The 18019-nt window shown below is 36.3% G+C and overlaps 1 protein-coding gene across 2 annotated transcripts in view; it reads left to right on the top strand.

Moving 5' to 3' along the window:
* The first annotated feature begins 3593 nt into the window (after window positions 1-3593).
* Window positions 3594-18019, top strand: part of LOC135206200 (zwei Ig domain protein zig-8-like) — a 184889-nt gene continuing 170463 nt past the window's right edge. Inside the window, exon 1 of one of the 2 annotated variants that reach the window (XM_064237532.1) lies at window positions 3594-4576. The gene's annotated coding sequence lies outside the window, so the exon portion shown is untranslated. The remainder of the gene's footprint in view (window positions 4577-18019) is intronic. The other variant, XM_064237533.1, reaches the window with a different exon arrangement.

Below are 18019 nucleotides of genomic sequence, written 5' to 3'. Positions count from 1 at the left end.
GACAGTAGGCGAGACATGACAAAGCCACCCTCCCCTTGCAAACCGGTTTGTCAGCCCAGGGTGGGGGCGGGGTAGGTAGGGGAACGGGAGGGTAGGGGAACGAGCTACCATCCTCCTGCAAAACTGTTTGTCCGCCCCGGGTGCGGGCAGGGTAGGTAGGGGACTGGGAGGGATGGGGAAGACAGCAGCGCCGGGTTCCAGCTCGCACAGCGCGTTAACAAGCTCGTTTTTTTAATAAACATGATCACTGAAAAAGATTTAAGATATCATTTTCATGCAGACTTTGATATAGTTTGCAAAGCACATAACGACTATCTCTCCCTCTCCCTCTCTCTCTCTTTCTCCATTAAGCAGCTTGTTCCGTCAGCAAACAGCCAGACCTCTTCTGCTGTTTTATATATAGCCTAATTCGACGACGTCCCGAAAAATGAGCTGCTACAAAGTTTTTAGCTCCAGCAGTTAGGTAATAGACTTTCCCTTCTTGAAGATATTTTTATTTGCGAATATTCAAGTAGTTTCTAATCTTAATGATTTTAACTTCTGCAAAGATTTTAACGGAGTCTGTTCGTAGTTTTCAAACCCTATATTGTTTTAAAGGCAAAATCTTTAAAAACTCGCCAGAAGATAAACGGATTGCTACGTTTGCTGTTTAATTATTTATTACTACTGAATCTTTGGCGTTCTAGATGCCAAATCCTTCTGGTATTTGTATGTATGTACGTGTATAATATAATATATATATATTATATATATACATATACATATACATATAATATATATATATATATATATATATATATATATAATACAAATAATGAACACATGAAAATGAGTTTTACAAAAATAATTTTCTTGTTCACATTGGGATCGAACCTTGTCTTGCAAACGAGAGGCCAGGGTGTTAGCATTTTACCCGTACAGGCCATATTCACAGTGAAGGAGTAAGTCGAATGAAATGTTAGCAACTAAATCACTGGAGGGCCAGACACTGGGTAAAATTCGCTGGTATGTTAGGTGGTAACCTAACAGGGGAAAAACCTCCAGTTCCAAATTCTTTTATGACTTGTGTGGCTGAATTGCTAATGCCCTGGCCTCTCATTTGAAAGACTGGGGCTCAGTTCTAATGTGAATCACAAAATTTATTACCTTCTCATTACCCACAAAATAATTTGAGATGAGATTAACAGCTCAATCTCCTCCTTCCCCCTCGCTGTGTTCCACCACAGTCGATTAGCTAGCAGGTACAAATCGCTCATCAAGTTATATGATTGAAGGTGCATAATGAATTTAAATAAAATGTGGCTCAACTGATGCAGTTTAGCCACATTTCATATAAATTCATTATGCTTTCCTCAAGAATCAAATGGTGATGTAATCGGTGTTCCTACTGAACAATATAAATGATATTATTTACCAACAAGATAGTTCCTCGATGAAGGAGTGACTAGATGAAGAAAAGTCCCTGCCATATTCAACGCCTAACGGCTGAATCGAAGGATGACTTTCCCACTGCAGGAAACTTAACAACCCCACTTTCTAAAGAAGACAACTCAATATCGCTTCCAACACAATATGCCCGTCAGCCCCGTCCTTCTTGCACTCTTTGGCCTCCTGGAAAGTTAGGCCTCTTATTCCAGTCCCTCCTCCAGTCTATCCAGCCAGCACTCTCTCGGAAACCTTTCCAATCTTCCATCCAGAAGCTCAGAATTTCCATTAATCTATAGTCCCCCCCCCCTTTTTTTTAATATCCTGCGGCAACAACACCAGAAAAAACACTAATCCATCTCTTCATTCTTTGCTTACCGTTCTACTAATTCTCCGAATTCCTATATTTTTCACTGTTCCACATAGTACTCTTGTGGCGGATGTGCTGCGCAAACAGTTCACCGTGATAGCTTCTACGTTTTTCCTTTCATTTTTATTAAATATCCACAATTCGCTTCCATAAAGAACAGCTATCGGAACAATTACTTTATACTTCCTAACATTTGTTTCCATTAAAAGCTCCGCTTCTGTTGCAAACAATGATTCTTTCAACACAGTTCCGAGAAACACCTTTGTGAATCAATCACTTTCATTCTCCCACCGTCCATTATAACCACTCCTAGCTTCCTTTCACACTCATCAATTTACTGTTGTGATCATTCACTTTCACTTGTCTCCACTTACTAACACTTTAAAACATTTTTCACCTGAATGAGTGAGATAAGGAAAACCGAATGATTTTCGGAAACTTTTTTTTGGGAGTGGAATCGGAATCTATGACGGGATTCTGAAGCCAACATTTTATTCGGATGAGAATGAAATAGGAATGTCAACAGCAGATGAGAGAAAAATTCCACAAACTGTCAAGATGAAACTATGCGGAGTAAGACGTGTTTTGAAGTGGGGAAAATGAAGAAAGGGCACTCATGAAAATATGGCTCAGAGGTTTTTGCAGTGGCTATGCCACTTGGAGAGAACTAAAGATGAGAGGGAGATGAAAAAGGTGTGTAATTTGTGAGTTCGGAATTAATGGGAGAAACACACCGACGGAGTTGAATCCCGGAGAAGAATAAAGTGGCATGGGCCTTTTCCGTTAAAATCCACTGTGCCACTGAAGACCTAAGCCGTGGACTCTGTACCTGGCTGTTAATAAACTATCGTGTAGAAATGCAAGGTAATTACATTGCCTAAAATTCGAGGTGGTAAGTGGAGCACTAACACCTTTCGAAGCCACCCTTTCAAAAAAAAAAAAAAAAAAACAAAAAAAAAAAAAAAAAAAAACAGCACACACTCGCGCACACACACACACAAACCTATGAATGTGTGTATGTGAAACTCTGTGAGATATGTGCGCGCGCGCGTCCGTAGACTTCAGTTACTGCATAAAGTAATTAATGGATGAGCGGCAGTCTCTCTGTGAGTCTTCCCTACCTTTGATTTTTCAATGGCTTCTTAAGGATTTCTAAAGCCTCTGAGTAAGAACATCAAGCGTAACAGAAAAGTAATTAAAAATGATTTTCCTTGATGGTCTGTTTTTCCGCCGACCAGTTTCCTCCTCGCTACGCAATTTTTGTTTCTTGGAGGTATGAGGGAGGATGGCATCCGAGTATTCAGCAGTTATGAATACAGGCAAGTTTAATTAAGGAGTGAATGCCTACGCCTTTCAGCTATTTTCTCTTTAAGCTAAGTCTCGCCTTTTGGGCGCGAGTCCGGCCCTCCCCGAGAAGTGAGTTTCTTCCTCAATGTGTGCTAGATCATTTGGATCGTTGGATGTTTTTCTCGTTTTAATATTCATTGTGACGTTTTTTCCAAAGAGCTGACAGGCCAGACCCTCGCCCGCTTTCTCTCCTCGCGTCTCGAAAGTTCAGCAGAAGACATCTGAGTAGTACTACCGTCTACCGCCCATTCGTCAACGCATCTCTTTCAACCCCCCAGAAAGTGTGATGTAAAAGACCCAAATTATATATGAATTACTGTAATAACGTAAGCAAGGAAGCACTGCTGCAACGGATTTACAACCATTTCAGTCTCCGTGGCTCTCTCTCTCTTCGTGGCGCTCTCTCTCTCTCTCTTTTCTCCTCTCTCTCTTCGCCTCCTTGCCATGAGTCGCCCGCCACCCAGCGAGAGGAGGATCGGCTGCGCTCCAGTCAGACCCGAAAGAGCAACCCACGCTCAGTTGCTCTCGACCCGTGGCACGGTATCTCTCCCGATCGATCGTCGCCGCCTCAGCCGCCGCCGTGCTCGAAGCTATATCCTTCGTACTGTGGTTGCTTTCAGTTTGTATAGGTTTCGTGCCCTGGAGGAACCCGAATCGGATACGTGGTGGTGCCAATGACCCGTTCGGGCGACGAGAGGTGTTGCGTGATAGTGGCTGCTTAGACCTATTCCAGTGATTGATTGTCGGAGTTCAATTTGCAGTGTGGTTGCGATGGGCCCATAGTCTGCAGTTTCCTGTTGTTTTGGTTAAAATGTAAACATCTCGTCACTTGAGACCCAAGGCTGAGTTCGTTTCGCCCTGAGAACTGTCCATGTCGTTGATCTTGCTCTGCCAGCGTAATCTCATCTTATGTGATAAGACTCCAGAGGTCCTCGAGACGTAACCGAGGGTTAGAACTTACTTAGAGGAGAAACGTGTAGTGGCCATAAAAAGAAAATGAAGATATAAATGATATACCAGAAAGCCGTCAGGACGAAGTGCTAGTGCTTGGGCTGAGACAACTAAAAAAGAGTGAGGGGGGGAAAGAAGAGATAAGAGAAAGAGAAAGAGAGAGAGAGAGAGAAAAAGAGAGCGGTGGTAGGAGGGTTGTGAAATTACTGAGTTCTTTTTCCTATTCAGTGGTACTTTTAACCAAATCTTCCGGACAGTAGTATCCAGACAAAAGCCTCATCTTTGGCACAGATTTAAATGGGGAAATGAGGAGAACAGGAGAAACAACATCTCTCTCCAAGTGCTGTAGTCTTGAAGACCCCAGACGAAAAAGGTTATCGGAGTGACCTCACATCCGTTAATGTATGAGAAAGAGGGAAATGTACTGAGCTTAGGTTCGTCCCAATAGTCATCCTCGCACGATATATGCTTGAATAGGCGAAGGTAAGTAAAGCGCAATATTTTAGAGATCATGATAAAATATTTTAAGTTTTAATTAGCGTGGTCATTTCTGTTATTCGTTTTACTATACTTGAAGCGACGTATCTGTTAGCTTCATTTGAAGCCACCAGTAATGCTAACTAATGCTAAAATAGTTTTAAATATGATTGTAATTTGTTCAAAGGCGCTAATTAACCATCTTGAGGGCATAGCCTTAGCGTCATGCATACATCTGTTAATTGCAATAACATGGAACGACAACAATAAGCGAAGGAATATCTGAAGCAGAAACTCAAACCGACCTTGGACTGAAATAATGCTTTATAGCTTCGTCCAGCTACAAATACTAGTTAGTCGGTCACATTGCAGACATGAATATTCATATTGTTGTACAGACTAAGCCACGCATTAAGAAAAAGCATATGTAACGATACAAATGCACACAGTCAAAGACGCAGCCAGATATAGCTATAATGTATAGAAAATGCACATGTATTCACATACGCACAAACAACATATATATATATTATGCATTCATAAATTTCTGGCTATATGTATAGAAAATACACATGCATACGTATACGCACACGCAAACACACACACACTATATATATATATATATATATATATATATATATATATATATATATACATACATACATACATACGTACGTATATATATATATATATATATATATATATATATATATATATATATATATATATATATATAAAGGTGGTATCTGGAAAAAGAATGCAGACATAACACTAATACTAAACATTAATGATATAACACTTATAAAGCAAGATTTCAATAATCACTTATTATCGCGCATCAGAAATTAATGTTTGCACTTCAGGCGGAGCGTATATTTCGTATATTTCTGCATTTATGCTTACCATGACTATCTAGATTTCAAATGCGCCACGAAGATTCTCCAGAACGGTCGTCAGACGCAAATTCTGTCGTGTTTCCAGAACTCCAGAAAATTTTACAAATACGCACGTATCGTGTGCAGCAGTTGGTTGTGATGATAAAGAAAAAATGCTTTATTTCGTCGTTACATAAGGTTTCTGGTTTCCCATTCGGGACTGCTGCAGTATAATAGGAAAGCATACTCCTTTATGCTAACATGTCCCAAACGATGTCTAAATTATACAGATTATCATATTACGCGTATATATATATATATATATATATATATATATATATATATATATATATATATATATATATATATATATATATACGTATATATACGTATATTGATAACAACAATACATTGTAAGAAATATTAAAAAATAATTGTACGGAGAAGCTCTCGCACAGGCATGATACACGATCAAGTTTTTGTGTGAAAATGTAATAGTAAGTTAGATTATATATAGATATATATATATATATATATATATATATATATATATATATATATATATATATATATATGACTGGTAAAGGTGTTCTGTAACAACAGAATTCCATCTAATAAAAGGAGCCCATAAAAACACCAAAATGTAGAGAGAAAAGTACTATATTTCAGAGACTGCTGTCTCTCTCTTCAGGTATATGAATGAGAAAAGTTTACAGAAAAGGTGGTATAGCAGCAACTGCCGGTACAAGAGTCAAATGATGGAATCGGCCTTAATAAAAGAGAAGCAGGTAATGAACATCTCAAAAGGGAATTGGACATCAGACATCGTCGACGCAGTGTTCATTCAACCAACGCTTAAGAAGATTAAAGGAAGATTATCAGCGGGGGTGACCTAAATTGGCTTACTTGTGGACGAATCTCTTGGTAGAAATACCACCTTTTCTGTCAACTTTTCTCATTCATATACCTGAAGAGAGAGACAGCAGTCTCTGAAATATAGTACTTTTCTCTCTACATTTTGGTGTTTTTATGGGCTCCTTTTATTAGATATATATATATATATATATATATATATATATATATATATATACATATACATATATACACATACATCGATCAAGTTTTTGTGTGAAAATGTAATAGTAAGTTAGATATATATTATATATATATATATATATATAATATATACACTATATACACATATATACATACACACATATATTAATTTTTACCTACACGTAGTTGTACGATTATGTGACTCCAGGATTGCATTAATCTGAAGTTGAACATGGCAATAAGAACATCCGTAACCTCATCCTGTTACCTGTTCATATTTTATATATCTATTTTGTTACCATCTAGGTTTTTACAACAACAATTTTATTTAATTACGTTATACATTTATATTAAGAGATTTTCCATGTGAAGGAGTATTAGGAATTCTTTCACACTAGAGTATAGTCATGGCTATATATATGTGTGTGTATATATATATATATATATATATATATATATATATATATATATATATATACATACATATATACATATATATGTATATATATATTTATATGTATATATATATATATATATATATATAGTATATATATATATATATATATATATATATATATATATATATATATATATATATATATATGGATAGATAGATAAAAATTTAAACAGAGATAGATAGATTTTGATATACAGACAAACCGATATAACAATCTATCGCGTAGTACCTTCACTGTATATTTTTCATCCCCTCAGTAAGCGGTAATGATCGGATATGTTCGACTTCATCGATGCTACGTTTTTTTGGCAGCTAATTAGATGTGAACTCCATGTCCGAGATTTTCCTTCACCGAGAAGCGTTTTCTCCCCAATTTCATTAAGATAAAGTGATCCATGTTTAATATAATTTTTTTTGTTTCGTTAATAAAATTAATCTGCTTTACAATCGTTGCCTCTTTATTCCGTTTCCCAAGTCAAAAATGTCTTCGTTCTTACGAAGGTTTTCTCCAAAAAGCATATTTTGAATGGAGACTTTCTCCATAAAGCGTATTTTGAATGAACACTTTCTCCATAAAGCATATTTTGAATGAACACTTTCTCCAAAAAGCATATTTTGAATGAAGACCTTCTCCAAAAAGCATATTTTGAATGAACACTTTCTCCAAAAAGCATATTTTGAAGAAGACTTTCTCCAAAAAGCATATTTTGAAGAAGACTTTCTCCAAAAAGCATATTTTGAATGAAGACTGTCTCCAAAATGCATATTTTGAGAGCTTCATATTGCTTGTGGCAAGGCCTTCCTCCTCATTTTAATTTTTCATCGAGATAGAAAGCATTTATTACCCTTTAAGCATCTATTAATCAGTTTAAGCATCTATTAAGCATCTATTAATCAGTTGTCCTTCCACTGCGCATGCGTCTTGAGATATCTCGATCCCACACCATATTCCTCCGCTATAAATATGCAGCCATCTTTAGAATACAACGGCCACATGATATGTAATTTAACATTGGCAGATAACCATATTCCTCCGCTAAAATATGCAGCCATCTTTAGAATACTACGGCCACATGATGTGTAATTTAACATTGGCAGATAACCATATTCCTCCGCTATAAATATGCAGCCCTCTTTAGAATGCTACGGCCACACGATATGTCATTTAACAATTGCACAAGCCATAATTAAGGGAGAGTAGCGGCCTCTCCTTGGCTCTGTCTGTCATTTACATGACAAAGCTGGGGAGTCATTCATAAACCTCTCGGGCACACACGGACAAAAGGTCACTTGGTAATTTAAAACAATAAAAGCGAACATTTGGAGGGTTTTATATGGGGGCTTTCTGAGGAATGGTTTCGTTCTTTATTATATGATAAATATTTCTGTTAGCTTTATTTCTGCTTCAAGAGCCCTCCGCATATTGCCGTCAGAATTTTTTTTTTATTACTGAATAAATATGAGAAAAGAAAAACATTTTCATCTCAAGCATTAAACAAAAATAACATTTTGTTTTTCATCTTCGGAAGCTCGAAATATTGGACAAATAATAAAGAAATACAGAATTTCTGAATGGTTACTGAATAAAATCTCGCCATAAGAGTACATAACAGAATTCTGCATCGACTTACACAAGAATAATTGTGCTAGAATGCTTACGTAATACGAATATTTCATAATTTTTGTGTTGGGCTACAAAAATGTTGTTTGTGTTAAAAAAGGTTTACGTTAGTCTTCAAACAGAGGTCACAGCTTTCATTTTTAAGCCAGAGATCATTTATATAGATTTCGGTCATATATGTTTACAGGTATTTACACTGAAAAGCAAACGCAACAATGTGCGTGCATACACACACATACACACACACACACACACACACACACACACACACACACACATATATATATATATATATATATATATATATATATATATATATATATAGATATTTATAATCTGTATTCATCCAATACCACAATGGCCTCTTGGGCAAATAAACATAAGAGAACATTAGCAGAAAAAGTGGAAGGAAAGCTCGTAGACCCTGAGCGTTCGTGTTTATTTCAAGGTAAATATCTTTATCCTATCCTTTTGTTGCTTCGAAATTCATGGAGTTCAGTAGATTATGATATCCAAAAATAATAAGAAAATGAAAGGTTAAAATTTTGGTGTATTGCCGTATTACTTCCATAGAGTTTACACATATACGTAAAACGTATACATATATATATATATATATGATATATATATATATATATATGTATATATATATATATATATATATATATATATATATATATATTATAAATGGCACCGGGACGCCTTAGCTTCCCCGTTCTCAGCAGTTCATTTGCGATGAGGTCGCTAGCCTTATTGCCCTTTATGGAGCGTTGCAGCCACCACAGTCGTCTAATTATCAGGTCCTATTTCATCATTAAGTCAACTGAGGCACAAAGCCTTGTATGACGCATAGCCATCCACCTGTGTGTGTGTGTCCGTGTGCGTACTTATATATATAATGCTGAAAGAGTTAAAAAAAATATGTGCAGTCGCATTATCGTTTTAATTCACGAATAATGCTTTCAGATTTCCTGTTTTACATTATTAGAGCCTCTGAAGTTAATAGAAGGGCAGAAAGAATAGAGATTTATTTTCATACCTCATTGTGAATTACCGAGAAACGTGCCACGGATATGAACTAAAATTGAACACAACCAGTGCAAGACACGATCTAAAAATACAATGAGCACTTAGAATGAAAACAATATTGCAAAAATTACCACTAAAAATTCAAACACTTTTGGACGAATCGAACGTACATGAAAAAGTGAACATGATGATGAAGAAAGTTAAGAAAAATCATGAAGAAACAAATGACAGATCGATTGATGTTATCTTTTCAAGATGGCTTTTATTCTGTGAGCAATCTGATGTTTCCAGAGTTGAGACCGAGAGCTGTCAGCGCGTTTCAAGTGACGAAAGGATATATTGTACTGGCCTCTTCTTAACAGGGACAATGTCGAGGATAGATTTTTATTATTGCAGACAAAGCTCATATAACTGTTTCCTCAATTTGCCTGGATATGAGACACATCAACGCCAAATGAACAGAACGTGAGGTGGACCATACCAATTTATTACTGCCATTGGCATTAAAAGAAAGACAAAGGACTTTAGGAACATCTCTTCGCCTCTGGACACCTATACTGGACCTGGGACAAATTTCCTTCGCCAGACCAATCATATTTTTCATTGACGTTTTTTTCCTTTCATCAATGAATAGGTGATTTTTATGCAATAATTATACAGATAACTTTTTATTTCATGATACAAACACCCAATTCTAACTGACTTTTAAACAGACACGTGGTTAAAGTTATTCAGTTTGATATAATATGCGCAAGTTTTGACAGTTTGAAAACGAAGGCTAGCTTACAGTGGCACACAAATCAATTAGCGTTACTTGGAAAGCTTTGAAACACCCTGGCCAGTAATTGCTGACTTGAAATTGAAGGTTGTTTTTGCAAATAGACTCTAACTGCCGTAATGCAACGCACAGCGAGAAATGTTCCTGACACGGACTCTTTCATCAGAGACCATTAAGGCGGTTACCAGAAATAGATGACTGCCGGGTGAAGCTCCTGCAGCCGGCTTTTCACGATCAATGTCAGAACTTCAAGCACATAATGATAGAGCAGACCTTTTCTTCCTTTGTCAGTGAGTCTGAAAAGACTAGTAGGCAAAATATAAATCCATTTCTAAAGCCAGCAGAGGACTGGCTTGGCTTGTGTTACCCTAGGAGCTCTCGTACTTAGGATACACGGCAGCTAACGAAAGGACCAATTTCTAAATGAACTTGGTCGAGGTTTCCTCATGATCTCTGGCGATTTTTCTGAATCTTTGGGAGCTTTGATTTCTCCAAGTTCCTGACTTTGTTCATTCCACTCTCATGTGTCTGCCTGTGTTTGTCAGCATCTTGAATTTCGAGATGGTATTATTTCCCGCTGCGTTTTTCTCGTCATTCTAGCATTCCCTCAAGTTCACATTTAGTAGATTTTTATGATGTCAGGAGAGCATTCTGTTGCACCTTGTGTTCTTTTATCTCCTCAAACGTTACAACAGGATTTGACAATTACTTTGGAAAAACGTTTTTTAATATTTGAGCACACACACGCACGCATGCATGCGTGCACACCACATCACACACACATATATATACACATATATATCTCAGTGATCAGGATTACAGGTGAATGGTAACCGAAATGTATGGTTTTGTCGTCTAAATAATATTTCTATGGGCCTTTACAATTCATATATATATCCATAAAAATGCCAAAAGGTAGAATGTTAATGCTATATATTTCGGAGAACACCTGTCTCCCTCGACAGGCAAGGTAAGAATGATTTAAGAATTACAGAAAAGCGGTATTCATACCAAGAGTTCCAGAGGTCAGCCGTTACGTCACTCCAGCTGATAGCTTCTTAATCTTCTTCACTGCTGGTTGGAGGAAGATTTTATCTATAATATCTGAGTCCCAAGCTCCTTTTGAGAGGTTCATTGTATTTCATTGTCAATCAGTGCTGATTCTACCATCTGGCTTTTGAATGCCAATTGCTGCTATGAATTAATCATATGTGTCAAGTTCCCGTTGATTCTGTGATTATGGTTATTTATGTGGTTAAGAATAGCCGAACTCTGTTGACCATCCCTTACACACAAACACACACACACACACTCATATATATATATATATATATATATATATATATATATATATATGTGTGTGTGTGTGTGTGTGTGTGTGTGTGTGTGTGTGTTTAAGTTATGGCCAACAGAGCTCAGCTATTCTTAACCCCATTAATAACCATAATCACAGAATATATGGGAATTTGACACATATAATTCATAGCAGCAATTGTCGTTCAGAAGCCAGATGGTAGAATCAGCACCGATTATACAAAGAAATACGATATATATATATAATATATATATATATATATATATATATATATATATATTATATATAATGTAAGGTATGGCCAAATGAATCTTCTGAAACTGCCATCAAAAGCCCAATGGCATAGCAAGGCAAAACGCTTTTGTAACTGAATAATGGGTGTCAAGTGTCCAACACAAACGAATGGCATAAGGAAAAAAAGGCGGGCCAGTTTGCTATATTTATTGGTGAAGTGAACTTGATCCATCATGTCCCCTTCACTTGTAATTCCCTGGGCACAGGGTGCGGGCGAATCTCCAAACTCCTTTCATCTTGCGCTCCATTTTTCTTGCTCACTCCCTCGACCTACCTGATCCTGTCAGCCTTTGCCTGCTCAATAGCCTCGCCATTTTTTATTTTCAGTTTTGGCAGTATCGCGCTCTGGTTCGCTCTGTCCCTTCTCCTCTTTTCCATTTAGAGGTTTTATTTCACCCTTTTGCTTCTCCTGCTTCATTTGGGGTTCTCGCTGTCTTTTCAGCCGTTGCAATCTTTCCGTTTTGTGCTCTTTCTTTACGGGCGTTTTATTCCATTCTTCCTCCCTTTATTCTACATTACTCTTTACCCTGCCCCCGCTCACAGTCGTTGTAAAAATGGACGTTTTTCTCTTTTTCCTCTTCATTTTTATTCGTCCCTTCATTTCCTCCCCCTGGTCGACATTTGTTCACAAATGTGTACAAATTTTCCCTCCTCATTCCATTTTTCAGCGATATTGATGTGCTTTGTCTTTTTACACTTGCAATCAATGTCATCTCCCCATTATTTTGCAGCTTTTCCATACAACTAGTTTTAGCGCTTGTTCCTTTTTTTTGTATTCTTTCAGCACTAACACATTATCGATGAAGATATAAATAGCAAACATTTCATGTTGGATCTATTTCAATCCTGCGGACTGATTCATTTCACCTGAGTTCATCCTTCGCGTTAGCTATACTACGAACTAACCTGTAAGTGTTCGAACACGACCGCTTTTAACTAAATTATTACTCCTAATTAGTGCTTAAAACTCCAGCATTTTTTAAAGAATCAATTAGTACTTAAGCCCCCAGCATTTTTTAAAAATCTATTTCATTTGTTTCGCGCCTCTTTTTTTTTTTGACCACCAAAGATTTATCTTAAATTCGATTACACTTTTATAGAGGATAGGAGTTATTTCATTTATCAAATTCTTTCTGTAACCATCCTTTTCTTGCCTCAGTGACATGGTTAACAGCTTTGGCCCCCTGGAATGACATATGTTGCCCTAATTTCATAACATTATGTTTTTTTTTTTTTTTATTCCATAACATTATGTTTTTCCTTTTATTTTTTTTTTTTTTTTTTATTAAAGTTCGTCTGTAAACATCCTTTTCTTGCCTTAGTGACACGGATACCAGCTTTGGCCCCTAGAATGACATAATATGTTGCTCTCATTTAATTACATTATGTTTCCCCTTTTTCCAGTGCAATCGTTTTCCTTTATTGTTTCTATTTGCATTAAAAGAATGTCTTTATTTTGGTGTCCAAAAATACACACGTACATACGTATCAAACTTTAACATCGTATGAACTTACCCATTGAATGCACGTAGATTAGAACACATTTCGTTTAATCTTCTTAATTATACTTTATTTTAAAGTCCGATAGTTTCTTCATTTTTGGTGCAAATAAACACATATGCTCATATCATTCATTGTCCACAAACATTACACAAACATCAAAGTATTTTTATATACAAAACATAAATATGATATGCATGCAGATACATTTTGTTTTGTACACTACTTATATTCTTTTCAGAAACGAGTGGTTAACAAGACATCCGTGCATGACAGAGTAACAAGTACTTACGTAACCTTCATAAATAGCCTTTAAAGAAATGGAAATTAAATTATTAATTGGAAATATTAACTAATGACAATTGTTATGAACCCAAGTTTCGTCACAGAAACTAAGACAGATGGATTTCAAGAGTTACACACACACACGTACATACACACACACACACACACACACATATATATATAATATATATATGTATATAGATGCATATATATATATATATATATATATATATATATATATATATATATACGTATATATAATCACAATACTTTACCTCAACACAATTAATCCAATTCGCCCTACGCTATAAAAATCCTTACAGCCAAATTTATCCTGATCATTTGGCAATTATTTCAGGATTGCTGATAATGGCAATATTCGTGCGGATAATTGATGTGTCAGGTATTTTGGGTAATCCTGGCAGGTGGTTTCCATTGACTGCACCTGAGTGAACCACGGGGGTCACTGATTGTTTGCTTTGATGCAAATCCTTTATGCACTTCTTAATTATATTTAATTGTATCGTAGTGTAATTTAATATCAGTCATTTACATTTATGGAGGGAATACTGTATAATTACTGTTTAATCTTTGGGGGAAAATGGCCTCGCTCGCGTCGAATGGGAAAAAATGTTCGAAATGTCTCGTGTGATTCACCGTCATGTGAGGGTGAAAGAAAGGCATGACGGGAATTGTTTCGTGAAGTTCAGGTGGTCCTAATGAAGTTCTTTTGTAGCCGGCCTTTTGTAACCTACCCCATTCGGCTGTGCGGTAAAATGAACTTTTCATTAATTACAAAAGGTTCGAAAGGGACTATCCCAGAATTAGCTTGAATGAATTTTAGTTTGTTATTAGGAATAAGAATTTATTTTTTTCGTCACTTCACTGTCTTACAGGGAAATTATATTTGTTATGTTTACACTATAATTTTGGTCCGAAACAGCTTGAAGTTTAAGGATTGAACAGTAAAGTTAGTAAATGGAAATCTATATCATCAAATCATTTCTAAAACGTGCAATAATTTCATCTAACCTTGGGTGAAATGAATTCTTTTGTGACACAAGGAGCACTCACTGTAGCATTCCATCACGGCATATCCCTACACTATTATCTGCTTCGTAGTGGAGTACTGTAATACGACATCTCTCATTATTAATAATAATGAAATATGACCTTAATCAAAGAAATTTATTAACAGTTCGGACATCGATTTTTTTTATCTTTCCTGGATAGTGGTCCCCAGAGGTTTTCGGGGGTCGTTATCTAGCACTTATATTTCTTGGGGTAATTATCTTCATGATAAGGTGGATACATACCGCAAAGGGGGTCACTATCTAAGAAAGATCCGATTTTTGTGTCAGATTAGAATGATTAAATTATTTATAAGTTAAAAATTTAGATATGAGAGCTTGCTGCTGCTTGGCACCAAAGGCTATAAACCCCTATATATGTACATATATATATATATATATATATATATATATATATATATATATATATGTATGCATGTATATAGATCTATATAGATACCATTAATATTTACTATATAACAGTATAATATATATATATATAACTATATAATAATATATATGATCAGTATAATATATATAATTATATAATATATATATATATATTATGTATATGTATATGTGTATATATATATATATATACTATATATATATATATATATATATATATATATATATATATATACATATATGGATATAAAGCAACCCAATATCAACTTACAATAGGGTTAACATTAATTTTTTTTTTTATAAATCCCCCTTGGACACTCACAAGAAACAAAGCGTTTCACTGGCTAGATTTCTGTTCAGCTGCGAGAGGAAATTGTTGTCAAAAGAGAATACAGCTCTAGTACCTTGAGGACACTGCAAAATTGGTATGAATAAACAGTTCATCTCATTTACGATACTTGGAAGATTAACATCCCATGCAAAAGGTTGCAACCTATCCGATGTATACCGATATTGGCACTGAGTCTATTCCTCTATTCCTGTCACCAGATCATCGTCAGTTCCTTATATCCACCTTCCTCCACTTGTGCTTTCTCCCGAAGAAGGATGATCTCTTAGGGCAGCTACAACCAGCTGCTGTGGGAAAGCTGAGGACGTCAGTGAATGTGCATGAATGAGGGTCTCTTAAGGTGAAACGGTGTCGTGCCAAATATCATTAAAGTGAATCCAAAGAAAGCTCATAATCACATGAGTCAATAAAATGGGAAAGTAAATCCACAGTAGTATGAGTGTTATATTTTGTCATTTAAAATATCTAAAGCAGAAAGCTTTCGATGACCTGCACAGTCCTCCTTCAGGTCATCGGAAGCTTTCTATTTTATTATTCTAAATAGCAAAATCAAACACTCATACTACTGTGGATTTACTTTTTCATTTTATTGATCCATGCGATGATGAGTTTTCTTCGGATTCATTTTAATGATAAAATGAATGCAACGAACATAAAATAATAAGAAAGTTGATTATCTATGATTACAAATTCCACAATAAGATCCCAAACCCCGTTGGGGTAGTGCCGTCAGTGAACTTCACGTGGACCACTGCAGGCATTATGAAAGTAGTTTTTTGCGTCCCCTCAGTCCGTAGCTGCATTCACATTATAGCCTTTACTTTACCTTCATCAGGCTTATTTTCTTCAATCTTGCTGTTCAACCACTCGCACACCCTCTTCTTTCCACCAGACGACTGAATGGGTGAAAGAACCCCAGTGGCTGGCAGATATAGGATGCTTTTATGCGCTGACAGATCAAATAGGAGGCCCTTTTGACAAGGTATTGACAGTTACACGAATAGGAAATAGAAAAAGACATGCCAAATGATGGCATACACAGGACACCGAGGGAGAAGACACATATAAGTTGTTTGATGATACAGAAAACGAAAACAAATCCAAGGGTCGGATTGTTTTCAATAAGATATACAACAGCGTCAAATGTCAGATAAACAACATAAAACGACATAATGTAAAATCTTTCCATATATAACATTTTCCATTACTTTGGAATATTCCAGGTAACTTTAAACTAACTTTATACCTAGAGATCACTGCAATTCCGGGTTTAATTAGGACACTCTGATGGAAAGCATATAACATACAAATCAGAAACTACTGCGTTCCGAAAGAGGTTATGCCTTCCAACTTGGCAGTGGTTCCATCTCAAAAATCCATCCACGCCCTAAAACGTAAAAAAAACTGTCTAATGCAAATTTCAGCCATCTGTAAAATAAACTTGCAGTCAGGCGGAGTAAGAACCTGCTCAATCAGCAAAAGTGGACTATAATGCACGGTTATTTTCTGAAACTATGCTGGCTAGAATAAAGCATAAGGAAACCTGTGCTTCTGTATATACTCATAATTCATCCCAGCCCGAAAAAGACATCTGATATCTACAACGAAGCCAGTTACTGTGTGTTCCGCCTACTGATATGCACATGCTTCATATACTTCTTTTATCTAATACTTCTGGGGTAAGCACAAGGGACCCTACAGAATGGCCAAACTCGACGGGAAAACTGTTACCTCTTTCCTCAAGCAGAGAGGGCGTAGGTAACTCAGCTGTCCAAAGAGACTGAAAAATCAAGTGGATAGTTTGTGCGATAAAAGGGCTCCATACGGCTATGGCTTCCCACAAGCATCAGAAGGCTTCACGAAAAGCTACAGACTAGACAATGCGAAAGATGAAGGTAGGCAGCACAACTGGCCAAGCCACGGTGAGGCAAATCTCTAGGCTGAAGCAGGTTCGTAAATTTGCATGTGAATGTGATCGTGTAAATTTGTTGTAAACTTTCTTCTTCTATCAGAGACCTTTCTTCGAAAGTCTTCCCGACAGGGAAAGAGGTTCTTTTTATGCACGAAGCATACAGAATATCATTGAAGTATTTGTCTGATAAAGACCAGAGGACTGTAGAAAACAAGAACTAAGATGATAAAATATATTGCAAGGTTCCTTATCACATTGCAAGTGTTCTGAAGAGAAGAAATGGATATTAGCACTACGAGCTGCTCTATGAGCAAGAGCCCGTGCTGGCATAAGGCCAGTCGAATCTCGAACAACAACAACAACCGATATTAGCACTTCCCTCAGTTGAAATATTACCAATAGGTATTCCAAATTTCGAACGATCTGGAGTTTATTCTCGTCATTCCTCCTGAACCTAATCCTGATTCTTACCAATATGACGAAACTGGAAAAATGTTTAA

This window comes from Macrobrachium nipponense, chromosome 29, assembly GCF_015104395.2.
Source record: "Macrobrachium nipponense isolate FS-2020 chromosome 29, ASM1510439v2, whole genome shotgun sequence".
Classification (NCBI taxonomy): Eukaryota; Metazoa; Arthropoda; class Malacostraca; order Decapoda; family Palaemonidae; genus Macrobrachium; species Macrobrachium nipponense.
This window is presented reverse-complemented; position numbering and strand designations above follow the sequence as displayed.